This window comes from Diadema antillarum, unplaced genomic scaffold, assembly GCF_040938485.1.
Source record: "Diadema antillarum isolate AM-2024a unplaced genomic scaffold, OU_Dant_1.0 scf00000075, whole genome shotgun sequence".
Classification (NCBI taxonomy): domain Eukaryota; kingdom Metazoa; phylum Echinodermata; class Echinoidea; order Diadematoida; family Diadematidae; genus Diadema; species Diadema antillarum.
In genome coordinates, this window is record NW_027270964.1 from 4,677,777 (window position 1) to 4,696,903 (window position 19,127).

At 35.8% G+C, this 19,127-nt stretch overlaps 1 long non-coding RNA gene across 1 annotated transcript; it reads left to right on the forward strand.

Moving 5' to 3' along the window:
- The first annotated feature begins 14,040 nt into the window (after positions 1-14,040).
- On the forward strand, positions 14,041-15,370 carry LOC139717458 (uncharacterized). Its single transcript, XR_011709974.1, has 3 exons — positions 14,041-14,176; positions 14,782-14,888; positions 15,308-15,370. It is a non-coding gene; the product is annotated as an uncharacterized lncRNA (long non-coding RNA).
- Positions 15,371-19,127: the final 3,757 nt, after the last annotated feature.

Genomic DNA, 19,127 nt, shown 5'->3' on the forward strand with positions numbered 1-19,127 from the left:
ACGTCTTCGTCATCTAGTGACATTTCGCGTCTACATCACAAGGTTTCCTTATTCAGCGGAACAGACTTTTCTACTCACTCCTGTTATTCGTTCGTTATTCCCAAGGTTTTTTTTTTTTTGAAGGCTCGTTCATATTTTGAAGTTTCGTTTTAGTGAAGATTCATTATGCTGAAGGTTCAAAAATGACATAAGGTCCGTCATTCCGAAGCGTCTTTATTCAGAAATTGATTATAAAGGTTCTTTATTCCGAATGCTTGTTAATCCGAAAATGAAGTAAGGCTCGTAAAGCCGAAGGATCCTTGATGCGCACCATTTTTGTGTATGTGTCACTTGCCGATGAATTTCATTATTTCGTTTTCGATACATGAACGTTCGGAATAACTTACCTTTAGTTGCTGTTTGTTTGTTTTTTATTCGGATTCATTAACCTTCGCAGCAATGAACCATGTGTGATGTTCGGAATTACGGACATTTGGTATAACAGACACAGGGGTTCGGATTAAGGAATCCTACGTGATTTTCGTCGAACGAACATCTGGGAATAGGGATTTTGCGTGTTTCCTAATAAACTTTGGAATGAAGAACATAACCCATCACACCAGCCATATTTCCTTTCAGGGCCTATAGTATATTAGCTGGCTGTGCGTAGAGGACATCATGAAAAGATTGTCCAGATTATGTTACCTTTATACTTTACCTTTAATAATAAAATACTTGTTTGTATTATGCAAATACTCTTGCGCCTTTATAACCTCTGCTTCGATATTAATCCCATTTTGTTCTGGGTGCCGAGTAGATGGCAATCATCCTACAGTGTAGGTGCGTTTTCGTTGCAACCCTACCATTTTGTCCTACGCTGCCTATATTACAAGATACCAAAAACCATAACTGGCTGGATACAATGATAAAGTTTTTCGCATGTAACGCAAGAAATGTAGGGCCTTTGTTTTTGTCACCGCGTACTCTCCCAAGACAACTCACTGTCGCTATACTTTAAATGGGATAAATGCGCAGAACCCAAGCCCGTATTATCTTTCGATGTACAGTGCGTATAAAAAAAAACCGCAAAAAGATTTAATTTCGAATTTGTGAAGATTGTGTTAACTTTACACCAAAGTGAGTAGCAACATCCTAAAGCCACATATCTCCTCCTTCCAATGATATCTTATTTATTCATACACGGTCATGGATGGCTGAGTAATCATTCTTTTTGGACAATGGGTCAAATTGGACTTTGGACCAAGTTTTAGTTTCTGCATTACCACGATTACACCATGCATGACATCGATTTTCGTAGAGAAAAGCTGAATGTCTTGGTCTGGGCTGGACTTTGTGGAAACGGTTTGCTCCTAGGGTCCTTCTTCTTTGAAAACAACATGAACGGAAATGGATACTTACAAATTTTGTGATTCCTGAATTAATGGAAAATTTTCCTGTGCGACAATAATGGGTGTGTTCAGACGCCTATGGTGGGCACATGATGGCGCACCAGCCCATCGACTAGTTGCAGTAAGAAACAGATTGGCTGAGATATTTGGAAATCGGGTGATTGCCTTGTATCATGATGTGGAGTGGCCACCACGATCTCCGGATCTGACTTGTTGTGACTTTTTTCTTTGTGGTTATCTCAAGAGCCAAATGTTCATTACCCCTCCACCTGACATTGCAACTCTGAGACGAAGAATCACTGATGAGTTTGAAGCTCTACGCCACCAAGCCCCAATGATTCGCAGGGTTGTGCGTGAGATGGAGAAAAGAGCTAATCTCTGTGTAGAAAGAAATTGTGGCCATGTTGAGGGGCATGTGATGTAATGTTAAAAAGAGATATCCGAAAGAAGACAATGGTAAAATGCGATTATTAATTTCATTATTTCATTTGCTAAGTTAATTTCTAATAAGGTGCATTGATTCTTGCAGTGTCTAAACTTGGTCACAAGTCCAATTTGACGCTATGTCCAAAAAGAATGATTACTCAGCCATCCATGACCGTGTATGAATAAATAAGATATCATTGGAAAGAAGAGATATGTGGTTTTAAGATGTTGCTACTCACTCTGGTGTAAAGTTAACACAATCTTCACAAATTTGAAATCAATTTTTTTTTTTTTTTGGTAACGCACTGTATATTCATAATATTGCTAACCTTTGTAAATACTTAATTAGAAATATTTTAATGGTTTATATTGTTATACTGTGATCATGGCTTTCTGTCGTTGCTTGTTTATGTGGATGTTTTTTTTTCTTTAATATAAACCTTGTCACAATATAACTACTGAGAAACTAAGATAGAAATCTTGAATATTGTTTTGTATACTTATCATGCATACGTTTCTGTGCTACTTTCTTCTGCATTTTAGTGCTCGGTGTACCCTGAAATAAGCTGTACATTATAGAATGAAATGGCTTAACTTTTTAATGATATATTTGATATCTGTAAGTGAAACAATACTGTGCAGGTTTAGGTATTTAACAAGAAAGACGTCATTTAATTTTCCTCCGATGTTATACTTCAGTACTTTCATTATTGGTAGTTGAAATAGAAGATGATGTGGGTAAATCAAGCTGCAATTTTAGTACAGTTTTTTGTTAGTATTAACAGCTTCTTAGACTGCAACTGTGCACATTATTTAGTTAGTACTGCACTTTACTCCAGTGGTTTACAATCAAGTGTAACTTTGTAAGAAAAAAAAGTAAACAATTAGTCAGTCATGATTATCAGTATCATTGTAGAATATTTATGTACTATGGATTTATATGGCATTACGAAATTCACTTTGAAGGTGTACCTGCATTTCAATTTTGCATTCACATTGAATTTGTTGTGTCATTAACATCGTACGTGTGTTCTGTTGATTATGTTGGAGATAGATTAAGGAACTATTGTTGAACTTGAACCTATGTCTATTGGTATAATGAATCATTTTGATATGTATTATAATTTGTTTGACATTGTGAAATCCACGTTGAAGGTGTAACTGTAACTTTTGCATCTATACCAGCTGTTTTTGTCCTTCACATTGGTGCATATTATTCTGTTGATAATGCTGGAGATGAACGAAAAATGAAGTTGAGCCTGAACCTGAATATATTATGTCTCAGAAGGAGGGGATCTGAAGTGTATTCTTCGGATTGTCTTTTTTTCATGGCGACGGTAGATGAAAGTCTATTGTTACTGACACACACTATTATTGCCCTCTTTTCATTTTCTCATTTAGCACATTTATTCTGTAACATGGTTGATTTAACTTGCAAAATAGAATCAAACTACATTGTATTGTGTGTCATCTACATTTTTTTCGTTTTTCTTTTTGACCATCCGATTTATATCATAGTGCAATACTTCTTTTGAGAACCGAGAGGACAGAGTATCCCTATTCTCTCTCTTTCTTATTTACTCTTCCCTTTCTCCCCCCCCCCCTCTCTCTCTCTCGCTTTCTCCTTCTACTCCTGAGATTCTTCTGATGAAAACCAATAACTTGCATGAAGCTGTCAAGCTGCCTAGCAAAGTGGTTTGCAATCAATTTATGAGAAATAAAACAGATTAGGGATCATAGTACTTAGATAAAACTGATCATCATCAAGGAAAGATATATTCAACATTGTAAGTTGAATTTGGTTTTCCCATCATTTAGTTTTCATTTGACACTATTTCGATTTGCTGCAGCTCATCTTCAATAATATATCCAGAACAGACTAGAAATGTCGCTTTGGCGACTGGTATGCCTCCGCCATAATGCATGATTCTCCTAGGTCTATAGTACATGTGGACAATGTGTGATTACATTTTCACAAAATTGGCAAAATATTTAAATGACATGTTCGGCATAACTGTGTTGAATATCCACCTTCCTTGACTTTGATTTTTTTTTTAAATTTTAATTGGATGAATAGGAGAGCATGTATTTGGGGATTTAAGGACTTTAACTTGACTTCGAATCTTTCATAAGTTTATGCATTGAGTAAGTTTGGAGAAAAAGTGCAATTTCTGTATTGAGTAGTAAATTGTTACCATTTTCATCTGGCCTTTGACCCTAAAATACATAAGAGAATCACTGTCAGGCAGAACATGCATAAATATGAACTAATTTTCAAGATAACTTGAGCCACTTCCGATATGGAGGAAGAAGTAAGTTCAGCACTTTCACTTGATCTTTGACCTTTTGACCTTTGACCTTCTGGAAAAAAAACTTCCTAAAGAATCTCTACTGGGTTATACATGCATACACCAAGTTAAAAAAAAATCCTGCTGGCAATGCATAGATATGAGGGAAATAGTAAAATTTTGAAGTGTTGCCCTTGACCTTTGACTCCTGACCTTTGACCACATGAACCCCAAATTCCCTAGATAATCACTGCCAAGACAGTACATGCATATATACTATGTTCCATGAAGATACCTTGAACAATTTCCAGGATAAAAGTGAAAAAAGTAAAGTTTTAACATTTTACTTGACCTTTTGACCTTTGAACTTTGACCTCATGACCCCAAACTTTCACCAGAGAAATCTAATAGGGTAATACATGTATACACTAAGTTTCAAGAAAATATCTTTAGGCATTGCATGGATGTGGGGGAAATAATGAAATTTTAAGCATTTGTGACCGTGCACCTCAAAACGAACATAAAGTCGCACACACTGATTTTGCGTAAGGACTGAAATTGTGAAATGGGTCAACCTAGCCGCAATTGACTTTTTCATATTTTCTGAAAGAGCGGGTCTTCTTTTACATTATGCTAAAATTTGGTATCATAAATCGGGCAGGAAAGTGTTTTTTTAGCAGTTTATCTCGAACATTTTTGGTAGAATAGCGTGATTAGGTGTGTCTATAGAATCCCTTTTTCATTTCAGAAAAACCTTGTCCACACTCTTCACTTTCAACTCTAATAACTTTTGAAAGGATAGCGCTACTGCTTTGAAAGTTGGCATTATTATATTATGGACAGAATGTGTTAATGAGGCATGCTTAATTTCATTATAATCTGATAATCTCTTCATTGTTGTTACTCAGGTGGTTTACTTCCTGTTTTTGTCCCATTCATTGCACAGCCAGCACGGTTTGGTAAAGATTAAGCGCTTGAATAGACACTGTACTTCAGAGCCTCTTTTCTCAGTTCACACTTTTCCTGAGTTCTGTGCTTTCTTTCCAATATTTAGATAGGTTAGGAGAGTCCATTTGATTTGAGTTATACATCATTTTAAAGCTTAAAGTCTGCTCTTTCAGAATATGGTCTTAACTAAAAATTCATGTCTGGCGACTTTTTGTTTGTTTTGAGGTGCAGGGTCACATTTGATCATGACCTATTGACCTTTGATTTTGAGCATAATTATTATGCACCTAAAAGTTGGTAGGCACAACTGCACCCCCTAATACACGTATGCCAAGTTTCATGAGGATACCTCAAAAGGTTTTTTTAGTTACGCTGTCCACAAAATTCATTACGGACGGACGGATCGAAGGACGGACAACCCGAAAACATAATGGCTCCGACACCACTTCGTGGCGGAGGCATATCATATATATGAAAAAAAACAAAAACAAAACAAAACAAAAAAAGAGGTGATTTACAAAGGCTGGAGAAATTGTAAAAAATAGTGGGGAACGGATTACGAGACAGTCTTATTTTTTAATACAGGGCAGCCTTCTAAATTTTAGCGCTGACCTTGCCATTGGCATGAATTTAGGCATCTTTACGATTACCATGTGACGTGGACCTGGAGGGATATCAGGTACATGTAGAAACAACTAATAGTTCACTTCGCGTGATTCGAACAAAACGATTCAGTTCAGTTCAGGTCAGTTCAAATTCATTTCATATTTCCATTTCCTCAATGATGAGATTACAAAATTATTGACAATAAAACAAGAATACAAAATATATACAATCATGCCTTTTGATTGAAGAAGAAGAAGAAAAAACATTCTTGACACAAATGCACATGGTCATATCATATTAAGATGTCACAAATAAGTATCAGAAATATGATGGGGCCTACATAAAAGCTTGAACGCTTGTAAAACTGTAGGTTCCCAAATTCATAGGCATATAATTATACGGAGAACGGATATGTTTGTCTTGATCAACTAAAATTACATCAGTACAAAAATCGATAAAGAATAAAGTAATAAACCACATAGATATCGCACAAACCAGACTGTATACGGATCTCGCGGTGTTTGAAAAAGAATGCTATGTATTAAAAGATGTATCGGTACCATTAAATAACTTTAATAACTTGGTGCTGCGGACAAGGACAAAAGACTGGGAGTATAAAAAAAGTTGCTAAACACTTGGAAGTGTGTCTCCACTAAGTCATAACTGTTTTAATTTGCGTTTGAAGGTGAATAAAGACAAAGAAGAAGTAATATCTTGAGGGAGGTCATTCCAATATCTGGGTCAAGTAAATATAATTGTTTTCTTAGCAAACATAGTGCGAGTACTGGGAAGGTGATAGGCGTCACTCTGGCGAGTGGGATAACAGTGGATAGAGCGATTCCTTTTGAACATGTGGATAAAAACAGATGGTAATTCATTGGTTGTTAATTTATACATGAAAATTCCGAGATTGTAATAAGATAGGTCTGGAATTTTCAGAATTCTATTTTGATGAAAAAAACAGTTGGTATGAGCAAAATATCCGTTGTGGTTTATGATTCTTATTGCACGCTTTTGAATACGGAGAAGGGAATTTGATAATGAGTGAATTGCATTTCCCCACACCAAAAGTCCATAATTAAAGTGTGGAGATATTAAAGAAGAATATATACTCTGCAAAATATAAACAGGAAAAAAATGTTTAAGCTTATTCAAAACTCCAATATTTCTAGACAAAATTTTACGTACAAAATGAATGTGAGTTTTCCAGGATAATTCTCGGTCAATCCAAAGCCCTAAAAACTTTGTGTTATTAACCTGCTTTAAACATAAATCATTTATTTTGATATCATTTGGGACAACAATCAAAGAATTACTGAATACCGTTTTATTATAATGAGTTTTTTCTATGTTCAAGGATAATTTGTTCGCATAATTCCAGGATTGCACAAACCTGAGCTCAGTATTCATCATATCAACTAATGCATTAGGGTCTCGATGTGAAAAAAACAAACAAGCTTGTGTCGTCGGCAAAACAAATGAACGATATAATTTGCGATGACTTTGGAAGATCGTTTATGTATAAAATAAATAAAAGTGGGCCCAAGAGGGAGCCCTGCGGACTCCACATAAAATAGGTTTTAATTGCGAATCATGGCCGTTATGATTATTAACAATTGCTTTCTTTCTGTTAAGTAACTCTTAAACCATTCTAGGGGCGTCCCGCGGATTCCATAATGACACAATTTATAAAACAAAATTTCGTGATCTATCGTATCGAAAGCTTTAGAAAAATCAAGAAAAACTCCAATTGTTCAAAATTATCTATAGCATGAGCTACCTTGTCCATAAAAGTAAGTAAAGCATGAGTTGTGTTGTAATGTTTTCTGAAACCAAACTGAGAATCCGACAAAATGTTATAATTTGTGAGAAATTTTAATAATGGTGTGTAAACCACGCTTTCAAGAATTTTAGAGATTGAAGTCAACAAAGTAATTGGTCGGTAATTATTCACCAAATCTTTCTGTCCCTTATTAAAAATTGGGACGACCTTTGCGACTTTCATCTTATTAGGGACTTTGCCATTAAATAAAGATTGATTAAGAATGTATGTAAGAGGAGTAATGATTTCACTTAAAACACTCTTTAAAGAAATTTTGTTATTTCATCATATCCTGAACTTTTTTTATCATTCAAATTCTTGGTGATATTTATAATTTCTTCTTCAGCAATAGGTTCAAAAATATTGATTGAGAATTCCTATTGCCTAAGTATGTATAAAATTCAGTTGATGATTTCGGGATTTTACTGGCAAGATGTGGACCAAGACTTGCAAAATAATCATTGAAAGATTCCGCCATAATGACCGGGTCGTTAGTCTGACGGCCGTCCGCTGAAATATATTTGGGAGGATCGGTATTATTTTTGTGTTTGAGCGCCTCATTAATCACCTTCCACGTACTCTTCACATCAGATTTATATTTAACAAACTGCCGCGAAAAATTATTTCGCTTGGCTATACGTATTAAAGATGTCAATATGTTCCGATAACTAGTATATCTTAATTTATTTAAAGGGGATGGATCTTTACGATACTTATGAAAAAAAAAATATTCTTGCGGTTAATGGACCTGAGAAGAGATTTTGTAACCCATAGTTGTCGTGGTACTTTTTTTATAATTAGAATGATGAGGTCTTCGGAGAGGAACACAAGAATCATAATTAACAATTAAAATATTCATGATTCTAAGGTCTAAGTAAAAAAACAACAACAACAAAAACGAACAAACAAAGATAAGAGGACTCACTAGAAATTGAGCGAGTAAAAACGGAGCCATGTGAACAGTTGCACGCGCACACGAGAGGTTAGTTCACAGAACACCGAACCCGCGGAAGTGCCCTAGTAATTAACGTGAGAGATAGCTTAGGGACAGACACTTGTGGATAGGGCAGGGCAGACAAAAATCACTATAATTTAATCCTACATAGTCCGGGCTGTTGTGCCCCCCCCCCCCCCCCGATCTCGGCTGTCGTTGATGTCGGGATCGTTGCGAAAATCGGCACGCACGTTGCCCATCACGTAATCTCTATGATAAGAATGAATCATTAATTTTAAAAAAAGTAAACACGGTCGCTTTCTCTAAATTGTGCTTATTATGCTCATCTATGCATTTTTTATTTGTGCATCACATATTTAAGCTTTATAAATCCCTACATAAATCTTCCAATGGGATTTTTACCCCCTCAAGATTTTATTTTTTTAGAATTTATTCATTTATTTATTTTTTGGTAGTAACATTAGCGAATTTACGTAAATTAATGCGGTAATAATATTTTTTCCTGACACTACTAAAAAGACATGTAATAGCATGGGTACTATGCTTTTCATCAACTCTCTATAAGAGACAGTATGAGTGCTTGTTGGGATGGTGTCCACTTGAATTTCAACAAAGAAATGCATTATCTGATATCACAAATAAGAGTATAATTCAAAAAGCTTAATGGTCTGCCTTGATCACAAACCGACGTAAGAGCAAAATTTGCCTACAGGTATTTGAATGGCTGCCATACTGGAATTCAAGATGGCCTCCAAAACTGATGAGGTAGAACAAAAGTGGTGATAAACTCTGTGGCTAATATCACAAGCACATGTACTGCCACCACTTTAATAAAATCTCAAAAGTCGAAATATAAGTCAAACCTCTTGAAAATAAGCTGTCATATTGAAATTGAAGAAAATGCAAAACCTGATGAGGTTCAAAAACAGTAGAGACTTTTCTCACCAAATCTGTGGTATCACAGACATAGGTAATGCTACAATGTTTCATGATCTTCATTGCCCACAAGGCGAGATACAGGACAAAACCTACCTTAGGTTGCCGGTCATATTGATATTCTAGATGGCCTTCAATTAATATTGATGATTTAGATTACTTGAAACCCTGTGGTATATCACAAACATAGGTACTATCACAATTTAAACGTTTTTCATCACTTAGTTGAGATATCGGACAAAACCTATTCTGAATTGGCAGCCATGGTGAAATTCAAGATGATGCCAAACCTGATGAGGTATAACAAAAGTGATCATGTCAATGAATTCTGTGTTATCAGAAGTATGTGCAATGTATCATTTTATATGATTTTCATTCCTTACAAGTCAAGATATAGGACAAAACCTATTTCTAAATGGCGACTGAAGATGTCCTCAGAAAAAATGGTACCCTAAATTTTCTGAATCAGCAGCCCCAGATTGACAAAGTTAACGATAAAGTCAGTTTTGGCACAAAAATCTAGCTGGAGCCAAATATCCACCATTAGGGCCTGTACTAATTAAACAAGGTTTTTTTTTTTTTTGTAGTAAGGCCCTCGTTATATTTTCCACTTTGTTTTCTTCGCTTTATGACCAGCACTTCAATATCTATTTATAATTCATTCATTCATTACCTCCTAAGTGCTGTGTTCATGTATTTCCATGAACTCTCCAACAACCATTAAAGACACCGTTTACCCGATGGGGTCATCCCACGAGACCGACACCCACGAGTCATACGGTCCACGAGACCGACATAAAGAATAGGTCCAAGAGTCATACAGCCAATGAGTTATACGGCTCACGAGTTACATGTATATGCAGCCCATGAGTTCGACATTAGGCACAAAAGGCTCACGAGACCGGCGCTAAGAAAAAAAAAGCCCACGAGACCGACACTACACAATTAAGGCTAGAGGCTCACGAGACCGACACTAGGCAAAGAAGGCTCACGAGACCGACAGGATGAACCGCGCCATCTACATGTCAATTATGTACCTGTACAGGGTGTTCCATTAAGGGGAAAATTACATACTGGCGGGTGCAAATTCGTTACGCTGTCGAGCGATATATTTTTACCAATAACAGCACCAGCTACATATCGTATTTGTACATGTGTGGTTTTTAGGGAGCAGTTCTGTCAAGCTACGAGGAGCGACATTGTTACCATTTTTTTTTTAAACAAAATTGTCCTCTTCATGGGACCACTCACCAAAAGAAAAATGTTCGACAAAATGATAGAGGACAAGAACGATGAATGGTTTAATTTTAGATGCCATCGTGATATATTTAATTGGCTTTCCTAATTTCTAGTTAGACCGTGGACAGGATATAAGTTTTTTTCGCTCTTTTCTTTCTCGCTTCACAAGTTAAGTAGGCCTTAATAGATATCCTATCTACCTGCTTATACCCATCTGCTTAGAGTTTAATTTGTAATTTTCTGTCTAACTATGATGTATCAAATTCAACGGATGAAAACATTTTGTAATCGCAGCGATTCACCTCGATTTCAGTGGCTTCTAAGTAGGTGTATACCGGTATGGTCTTTCCAGATAGGGAAACGAGGGTGTTTTGGCATTTTCGAAAGTAATGTTGAAACATCTCATGCACTTTCACTGATTTTTTTTTTCCACAAACACTCACATACGCAAAGACAATTAAAGATCTTGAACCGTTCAGGGGGTGAGGGAGGGCAATTGACGAGGTAATACCCTAGCAACTCTCTTTTTCCATCTCTTATACCATCTTTATGCCATAATGTGGACACCCTACACAGTTAATTGGTCTATAGGTGGCGCTGTTCATCCTGATTTTTATTTTTATTTTTTCCACAAACACATACGCAAAGACAATTAAAGATCTTGAATCGTTCTGGGGATGAGGGAGGGCAATTGTCGAGGTAATACCCTAGCAACTCTCCTTTTTCCATCTCTTATACCTTCTTTATGCCAATATGTGGACACCAAAGAGATTTTTCCCAGTAGGAGAAAATCTCTTTGGTGGACACCCTATACAGTTAATTGGTCTATAGGTGGCGCTGTTCATCCTGTCGGTCTTGTGGGCCTTCTTTGCCTATTGTCAGTCTCGTGAGCCTCTTTTGCTTATAGTAGACCAGCCAAACCTCAAAAAAGGCTCTAGATAAGGATTCGACGGCATTTTTTGTTAATGCTCCGTTCTCATACTGAAAGTCTTGCAAAAATACTAAGGAATAGCGTACGGCCGGATGTCACGCGCGTTTTTGCCGAAAAATGTCATTTTTAGCACAAAATTCAGAAGCATGTCAAAAATCACGATTTTTATTTTTTGCTTCCATTCAATTCATATTTGAAAGATCGTGAGTTTCAATTGTCCCTTTTAGTGAAATTGCAATTTCAATGTGTTTCCTTAGCAATTCAAAAAGTCATTTTGTACAGCCATATATGGGGCTCTCAAATGTTTGGGTGTTGTTTTCTCGAAATAATATTCACAGATTAATTAACGTTCTGCAAAGTTTGCTTTTCCAAGCTAATTAGATGATCTTCCAAAAGTAATTTAATGTTTTATAAAACTACAAGTGCTTCTTTGATTGAATGTGTCAATATTATTTCTAGTTTTCTTGAAGAAATCTTTACTTTTAACCAAAACTCTGAACTTGCAGGAACTCAGAAAATGCATTTTCGAGCATTTTCCAGTAGCCCCGCGCAGCTTGTGTGCGCGCGAATACTTAATACGTGTGCGTACGTCTACCCCTACGAGCTCGCAATTACAGGTAAAATCTCTCGCGCGAGAGCGTGCTGCATGTTTCGGTCGTTGAGTTGGAAACGTGGTGACTGGAAAAGGGACTATTTCCTTCGAATGTAAGTAACTTAGTGAATAAATACATAGTTCTTTATTGCACTGCATAACGGAACTTAAAAATCTGTTTTGATCTAACAGTAAGATATACAACTTTGATCTGAGACTTGGTTAATATCAAGGTTCAAGCGCTAGTATACTACGTTAGGCCGATGTCTTTAATTACCGGTACTGTATTTCGCACCGATCCCGTGGGCGCAGGCATGCCTACCAACCCCCGGGCCGCCACCCGACCGTGCCGGCGGTGCTTGTTAGTGGAAAACCGATTATTCCGGAAAGCACGTCTTGACACGGTGCGAAAAGAGGCCTCACAAACATTAGGTCTACGTCTAGATTTAGGTGTCTTGTTCGTTCGATCTAGGTTTGTAATCTATGGCCTCATCACATGCAGTTGGACTGAATCCTCGTCTACTGTTAGGTCTAATCTATCTAACGGTTACACTCTCTCTAACTGTTAATACTAACGTTAGTGTTAGACATTCTAGCTAGTAGGGGTAGTGTTACTCTAACGACGAACGTTAGTGTAATAGTGTTAGAATGTACGGCTACGCGCGCCTGTTATTATGCCAAAACAATTCAATCGGGCTAGGCCCTATGATAGTATAATCACAATGAACTTAACACCTAACGTTAGCACATTAGCAGTTGTATATTGAGCGTGGACAGTACAGGCCCACTACTACTAACGTTACTGCGCTGGTTAGATGTATTTGTAGGGCTAGAGCCAGGTCCAGGGCAAGGGGCTGTAGTCTATACAGAAGATGTAGATGTAGATCTACCAACGTTTAGAGTCTAATATACTAGACCTACAATATAAAATCTAGGGTCGGGGTCTGAAGCATAAATAGCTGGCGTCTGGAATTAGGATCTAGGTCTAACCATAGTCAAGATCTGGGCCACTGATTCTACCTAACGTTATAGAGGTTTCTAGTAACCTACTACTCATATCTAGGCAGTTTTGTTGTAAAGACCCAGCTTACTAGGCCTAGCTAGACCTAAGTTTAGGCATCTAGAGGTTCTAAAATCTATGCATAATAATTATACTATATATGTAGGCTAACTTTGATCAAAAAGTTTATGTTAGATCTAACATTAGAAGATCCTAACATTAGCTCTAACGTGAATTAGCTAGACTAATATCAGTCTCTAGAGCAGAGGTCTAAGGTTGATTCCACTCTTTCTGGTATTTGTAGACCTGTGGGTTCAGAAAAAGAGTCTAGGATTTAGGCCTAGGTGTTTTATATAAAAGCGAGTCTACAACCAAGTGATCTTGCCATTCGAATATGCCCGGAAGAGAGAGAGAGAGAGAGAAAGTGTTCAGTCCTGACTGCCAACCTCTCCTAATCTGTGAATCATTTACTTTGTACATGTACTCTTCTAGTTTACAAATAGATCTAGTCAAAGAGGAACTATTTAGAAATGTCTTTACTCATACAATGTAAGTACCAAGTTCTTATGTTAATGTCTCAAAGAATAAAGGTTCATTTGAAAAAAAATGTAAATATTACATTTTTAATGGATCATTTATACCGACTTACTGAAACCTAAATATCTTCTTCTTTTTTAACTTTTTAAAAAGCTAAAAAAAAAATCATCTTAATAAAAGCGATATATTTTTAGTTATAATTGATTTGCATGGGGAACAAAGAAAATTATGTCAATGTCAAGATGCCTTTTCAAAACAATCAAATTTCAAATTGATTTTATTTTTTGTTCACTGTTAGCTTATAATGCTCTGCTTTAAAGATTAATAAAAATTATTTCAGTCATGTTGATTTCTGTTTTCAGCTAGATGTACCAACAAGTGGACAGACTGAGTCTTGTCTTCAAACTTCACCAAAGAGAGAGAGACATAGGCCTATCCTGACTTGCCAAAATCTGATTGTAAAGACTGAGCTCTTTCTACCTGCAACAAAGTGCAGAACAACCAGAAGGTAAGAAACGGTATAAATATCTTAAATAGCGGTCTAATTTGAAATATCTTTTAAATACTAACTTACTAAGTGTTTGAGTATCAAATGTATCACTTCAGTGCCCAGTTGAAAATAATGCCAAATCTAAATACATTGAGTATCAAATATTCCTATTCCATTTGAATAAATTGTAACAAGCATGTTTTCACTTTGACAGTTGCATTACAATGCAGTGTACAAGTACTTTGCAAACAAAGAGAGGAGAATAATCTTATACACGTGTATCTCCATTTATATAAGAAGGGGAGCAAATCTATGATCAAATGTGTATTCTTGTTTTCTTGTAAATTCATTGCATCTTCTATTGTAGAGGATCATATGAAAGAACGGTATTCTATCTACTGAAGATGAGATCATATAAAAATCAAACATAAATGTAATCAAGTAAGATATTGTATGTAATGAAATATTTCTCAACCATGTCAATTGGCACAAGTGTTTAATGTGTGCACAGATGAAAATACGTCTGTAGTCACAGACCAATTAACTTTCCATTGTTATTATGTTGCGTTAAGTATGACGTAAGGGTGATATGCTGTGATGTATTGTTCTTTATTTTTATCAAGGTGTCAGCAACAAATGGACATGCTGAGTTTGGGATCACATCCACTAGAGTGAGGGGGAGATAGAAAGATGTCTTGACTGCGATGTGAATGCCCTTTCCAGCTCAGAAGTAAGTGTCAACGATTTGAAATTAGGAATATCATCTCATGAATACAAACCGATTTATGCAAGGAAATCATATCCTAATCCACATACAAATGAGAGCATGATACAATCACATATTTGTGTACAGGAATTAAAAGTGTCAAGATGACTTCCATCCTACATAATTCATTTTCAGTAAGATATGGCTTTAGAGCATCAAAGATGATAATAACAATGACATGATTAATGTATTACATGTAAGACAAATCAATGTTGACAGTGACCTGAAGATCCAAAATCTCATACTAAGGGATTCATGAGATCGTGATGATTAATTCTAATTCATGATGAATGTGTTTTGTTTTTTGTTGCAGTATGATTATCCTGATTCACTCATAAAAATGATAACTTATTCAAGTTTTTGTTAATTGTATTTTCGACCAGAATTAGCACAAAGTGGACAAAATGGACCCTGCAAACCACAGCCAACTACGGACAAGAGAGAGAGAAAAAAAAAAAAGAAAGAGACAGATGTCCTGACTACCAACTTCTAATCTGTGCATCCTGTACTCTATTTCGAAAGGAAATATGGGAGGTAAGCAATAATACAATAATGTAAAATGTAAACCCCAAATATGTTGGAATATTTTGTCAAGCCTTTGACATCTTGACCAAATTTTTGACTGTCGATCCTTCATTGGGCAGAAAATTAACGCATGTTTTGCTAAATGAATGCAGTACTGCATATGCATGTAGTCAATCACTCCAACAACGAAGATTTACATGAATTAACGCTGATTATTTTTTTTTTTAGCCTCTGTCAAAGATGGTTGCAGGAGTTTTTATGTTGTTGCAGTCATCCATTCACACGTACATCTGTTCTATTCTCATCTTGCAATAACTTAACATTTACTCAGCAGATCATCTTCAACTTTGGTTTTATACAGAAGAGATGATTACCTGCTGAGCCTTGTACAAGTAGCATTTTAGTTATTGTTGTGATTTTGCTGCTGATTGTAAATTACAGGGAAACCCTGATTTTTATTGACTGTAGAGCATTGCTACCATGACATTATATCTACCTTCGGATGGCAAAGTTACCATAACCTCTAAGCAATTTGACTTTGATTAGTTATGAGGGTATTGATGTGAAAGGTCACGGGGACATTATATGCACGAAAGTGAAAATTCTTCTGAATGGAATAAAAAGCTTAATGGAAAGAATTGGATATTTGGATCATGAAAGTTTCCTACATTTTATATTTCATCGTGTACTCACGGTTAAATTGCTACAATTAGGATCTATTGTATAAAATAATATTCTTTACAGTTTCAAGGAAACACACAATATAGAGGAAATCAAGTAACCGTATGTCTTTATTAGCGTATATGTCACTGTGTCTTCACCAAAGATTAAAATGCCCATGTCACTTTCCTCATCAAGTAAAGACAGATACACCATTCTTTCTCTCTCTCTCTCTCTCTGTGTCTCTCTCCAGAAACAACCCTGCCAGGCTATCCGGTCCGCATCCAGATTCCGTATGAAGGATGTCATCAGAACCTGAACTTACATGTGGAAAATGCATCCATCTAAACTTCTCAAATAAAATCACAATGTGCTTTCAGGACTATTATAGAAGTTGAATATATAAAAGACATGTGTATATATTAGAAATTTCTACTAATCCAGATTAAATGCTTCTTTTTTAATCTTTTTTTCTTTTCTTTTTTCCTTAGTGATGAAGTAAAACAAGGCCTGATATCAAAATGTGCACAACACTACTTGGCAAAGAGCATTTACAATATGATTTGATGTAGATCTACTTCCAATTTTGATGGCAGCATTAAAGGGATAAGGGATGGTCTTCTTTTGGTTGAGATGGGGGCTGAGATGGAGATTTTGTAAAATAATGAGAACCCTGTTATAAAATATCAAAGAGTAAACAATACCAAGAGGAATTCCAAATTTATTTGTTAAAAATTGGTTTTGAAAAGGCTGAGATGTACAAAAACAAAGAGGTCCTAATAAAGGTGGCACCCACTTCTAATAAATATCATTCTGTGTCACTTTTTAAAAAAATTTCTCGGCCGTTTCAAAACCAAGAACTTTAATCAAACAAACTTCAAATTACTCTAAGAATTTGATGCTCTTTCATATTTCATAAGTTGTTTTTATTTGCTTGCAAAAAGTTAAAGTCTGAATCTTCATCTCAACCAAAACTATACCATGCCTTTGAGACTCAGAGTTACAAGCCGCATACTAGTAGTTCATGGAAATTGATCCTGTTATTTCCTTTGAAGCCCAAACGCCAACATTTTAATCCTGTCAGATTGTAGTGTCTTTTGTTTTTGTTTTTTTTTTGGGGGGGGGGCAACAAAAGGGAAGTGAACTTTGCCTTTCTTCATCAGATGGAGGAAAATATGTGACATATTAGAAAAAACAAGAAAACTTCACGTTGAAGTGCTTAAACAGAAAATTTCACAAAGTAACAGTTGGTGAATCTGAAGGGAAATAGCATAGAGCATGTTTTTTTTCTTTTCTAGTTTATAAAAGAATAATATGTAGCTTAAAGGAACGAACATAAGTAAAATGTTTCAATCCAAACGCCAAGTACAAGAAGTAGTGAAAAGAAAATGTACTGGTCAAGATGTATGTTTTGCCAGGTTTCTTTCACATGTGCCATAATTGTCATGATGTTGGTAATACTGTAATATATGTTAGCTATTCAGGGCCCCAGCAATGTATTCTGGTGTATGGTATTCTAATCAGCATTTTGGTAACCAGCAACATAGATGTCAAGTGCTGCTATTCTAGTAAATGTACGCTAATGGCAAATCATTGCTTTAAAAAAGAGAAATTGCCTCGTTTACTATTTACTGTATTTCATTTGTGAACGCTGTTTGAGACGGTGGTTGCGGGCGTGTGCACAATGTGTAGTACGTTTTGTTGGTTGACTGGGAATTTAGAGTGTTGGTGATAACTGAAATGATTTTTTTTTTCACAAATTTGTGATAATATAGAAAAAAAAATCGACTTGCAAACAAACAAGTTGTTACATGTCTGCTCCAAGGACATAGAACTTGGCCAAGGATTAATACATGTATAATCTGCAATATAGACTCGATGATATAACCGACTTAATGATGGGAAGGGGAAATGAGGCTGTTATTGCATTGTACGCATTTCACTTCTACTTCCTTTTTACTTCTTGTTTTCTCTTTTGAGGGTGATATTTGCCTTACTTTTTCACACAAATCCGGGATACATAATAACATTTTTATGTCGCCGACTAAGTGTGCGTTCCAAACAACGTTCAAGTAAACAATCAACCATCATAAAAGAAACATTTAGTATAAGTCTTCTGCGGGAGAATAAATCAAAATAAAATGCAAACACCTCGCCTTAGAACATTACAAAAGTAAAAGTGATTTCGTGCCTATCCCTTGCAGGGCTCCGTTTCAGGGCCTGAGAATGCAAACTATATAGCATTATGAATTCCAAAGCATTTTCGGGGGAAGGGGTGAGTATGCAGGATGGGAGATTTGGTATCGTAATTTTTCCCAGTAACACGTGATTTGTTATCACGGTTTCCATGACAACCATTTCCGAACATAGTAAACAATTTATATATAACTCTTAGGTTTCATTGTTAAACATAGATTAGTTAGATTGATACATTTTTCACACACACACAAAATGTTTCAACACTTTCGTACGTTTTACAATTATGAATATTTGAAATTTTCAGGGAGTGACCTAATGATGATCAGTTGCCATGGTAACAACACTACTGATTTTATTTTATTTATTTATTTATTTTTATTTATCTATTTATTTATTTTTTTTGGGGGGGGGGGAAGAAGCACATTTCAGTCATATCAAGGTGCCACAAAGGGTTTTGCAGTCAGCTATCCAACCTGTCCATTGACTTCGCCAATTATGTAAGATAAATACCTACACGCACTATACCATGTACAATATATATGGGCTTACGCTATACATTCTATTTTTCATTCAAAATGCGCGTCCGGTAAAAATACATCGTCCCATTTAGGATAACATAAAACGAGTTATCTTTTGCCTTATCTTGTAATTTCTTTGCTGCATAAGATATCAGAATATATATTATATTTCGGAAAAATAAAAACTTTTGAATAGATTGATTTAGGTAGTTTTAAAAAACTTTGAAATATTGGTAGATGTTACAAAGTACAATTTTGAATAAATTAAGTTTTTATGTTTCATTGCGCCATATATGTGCGT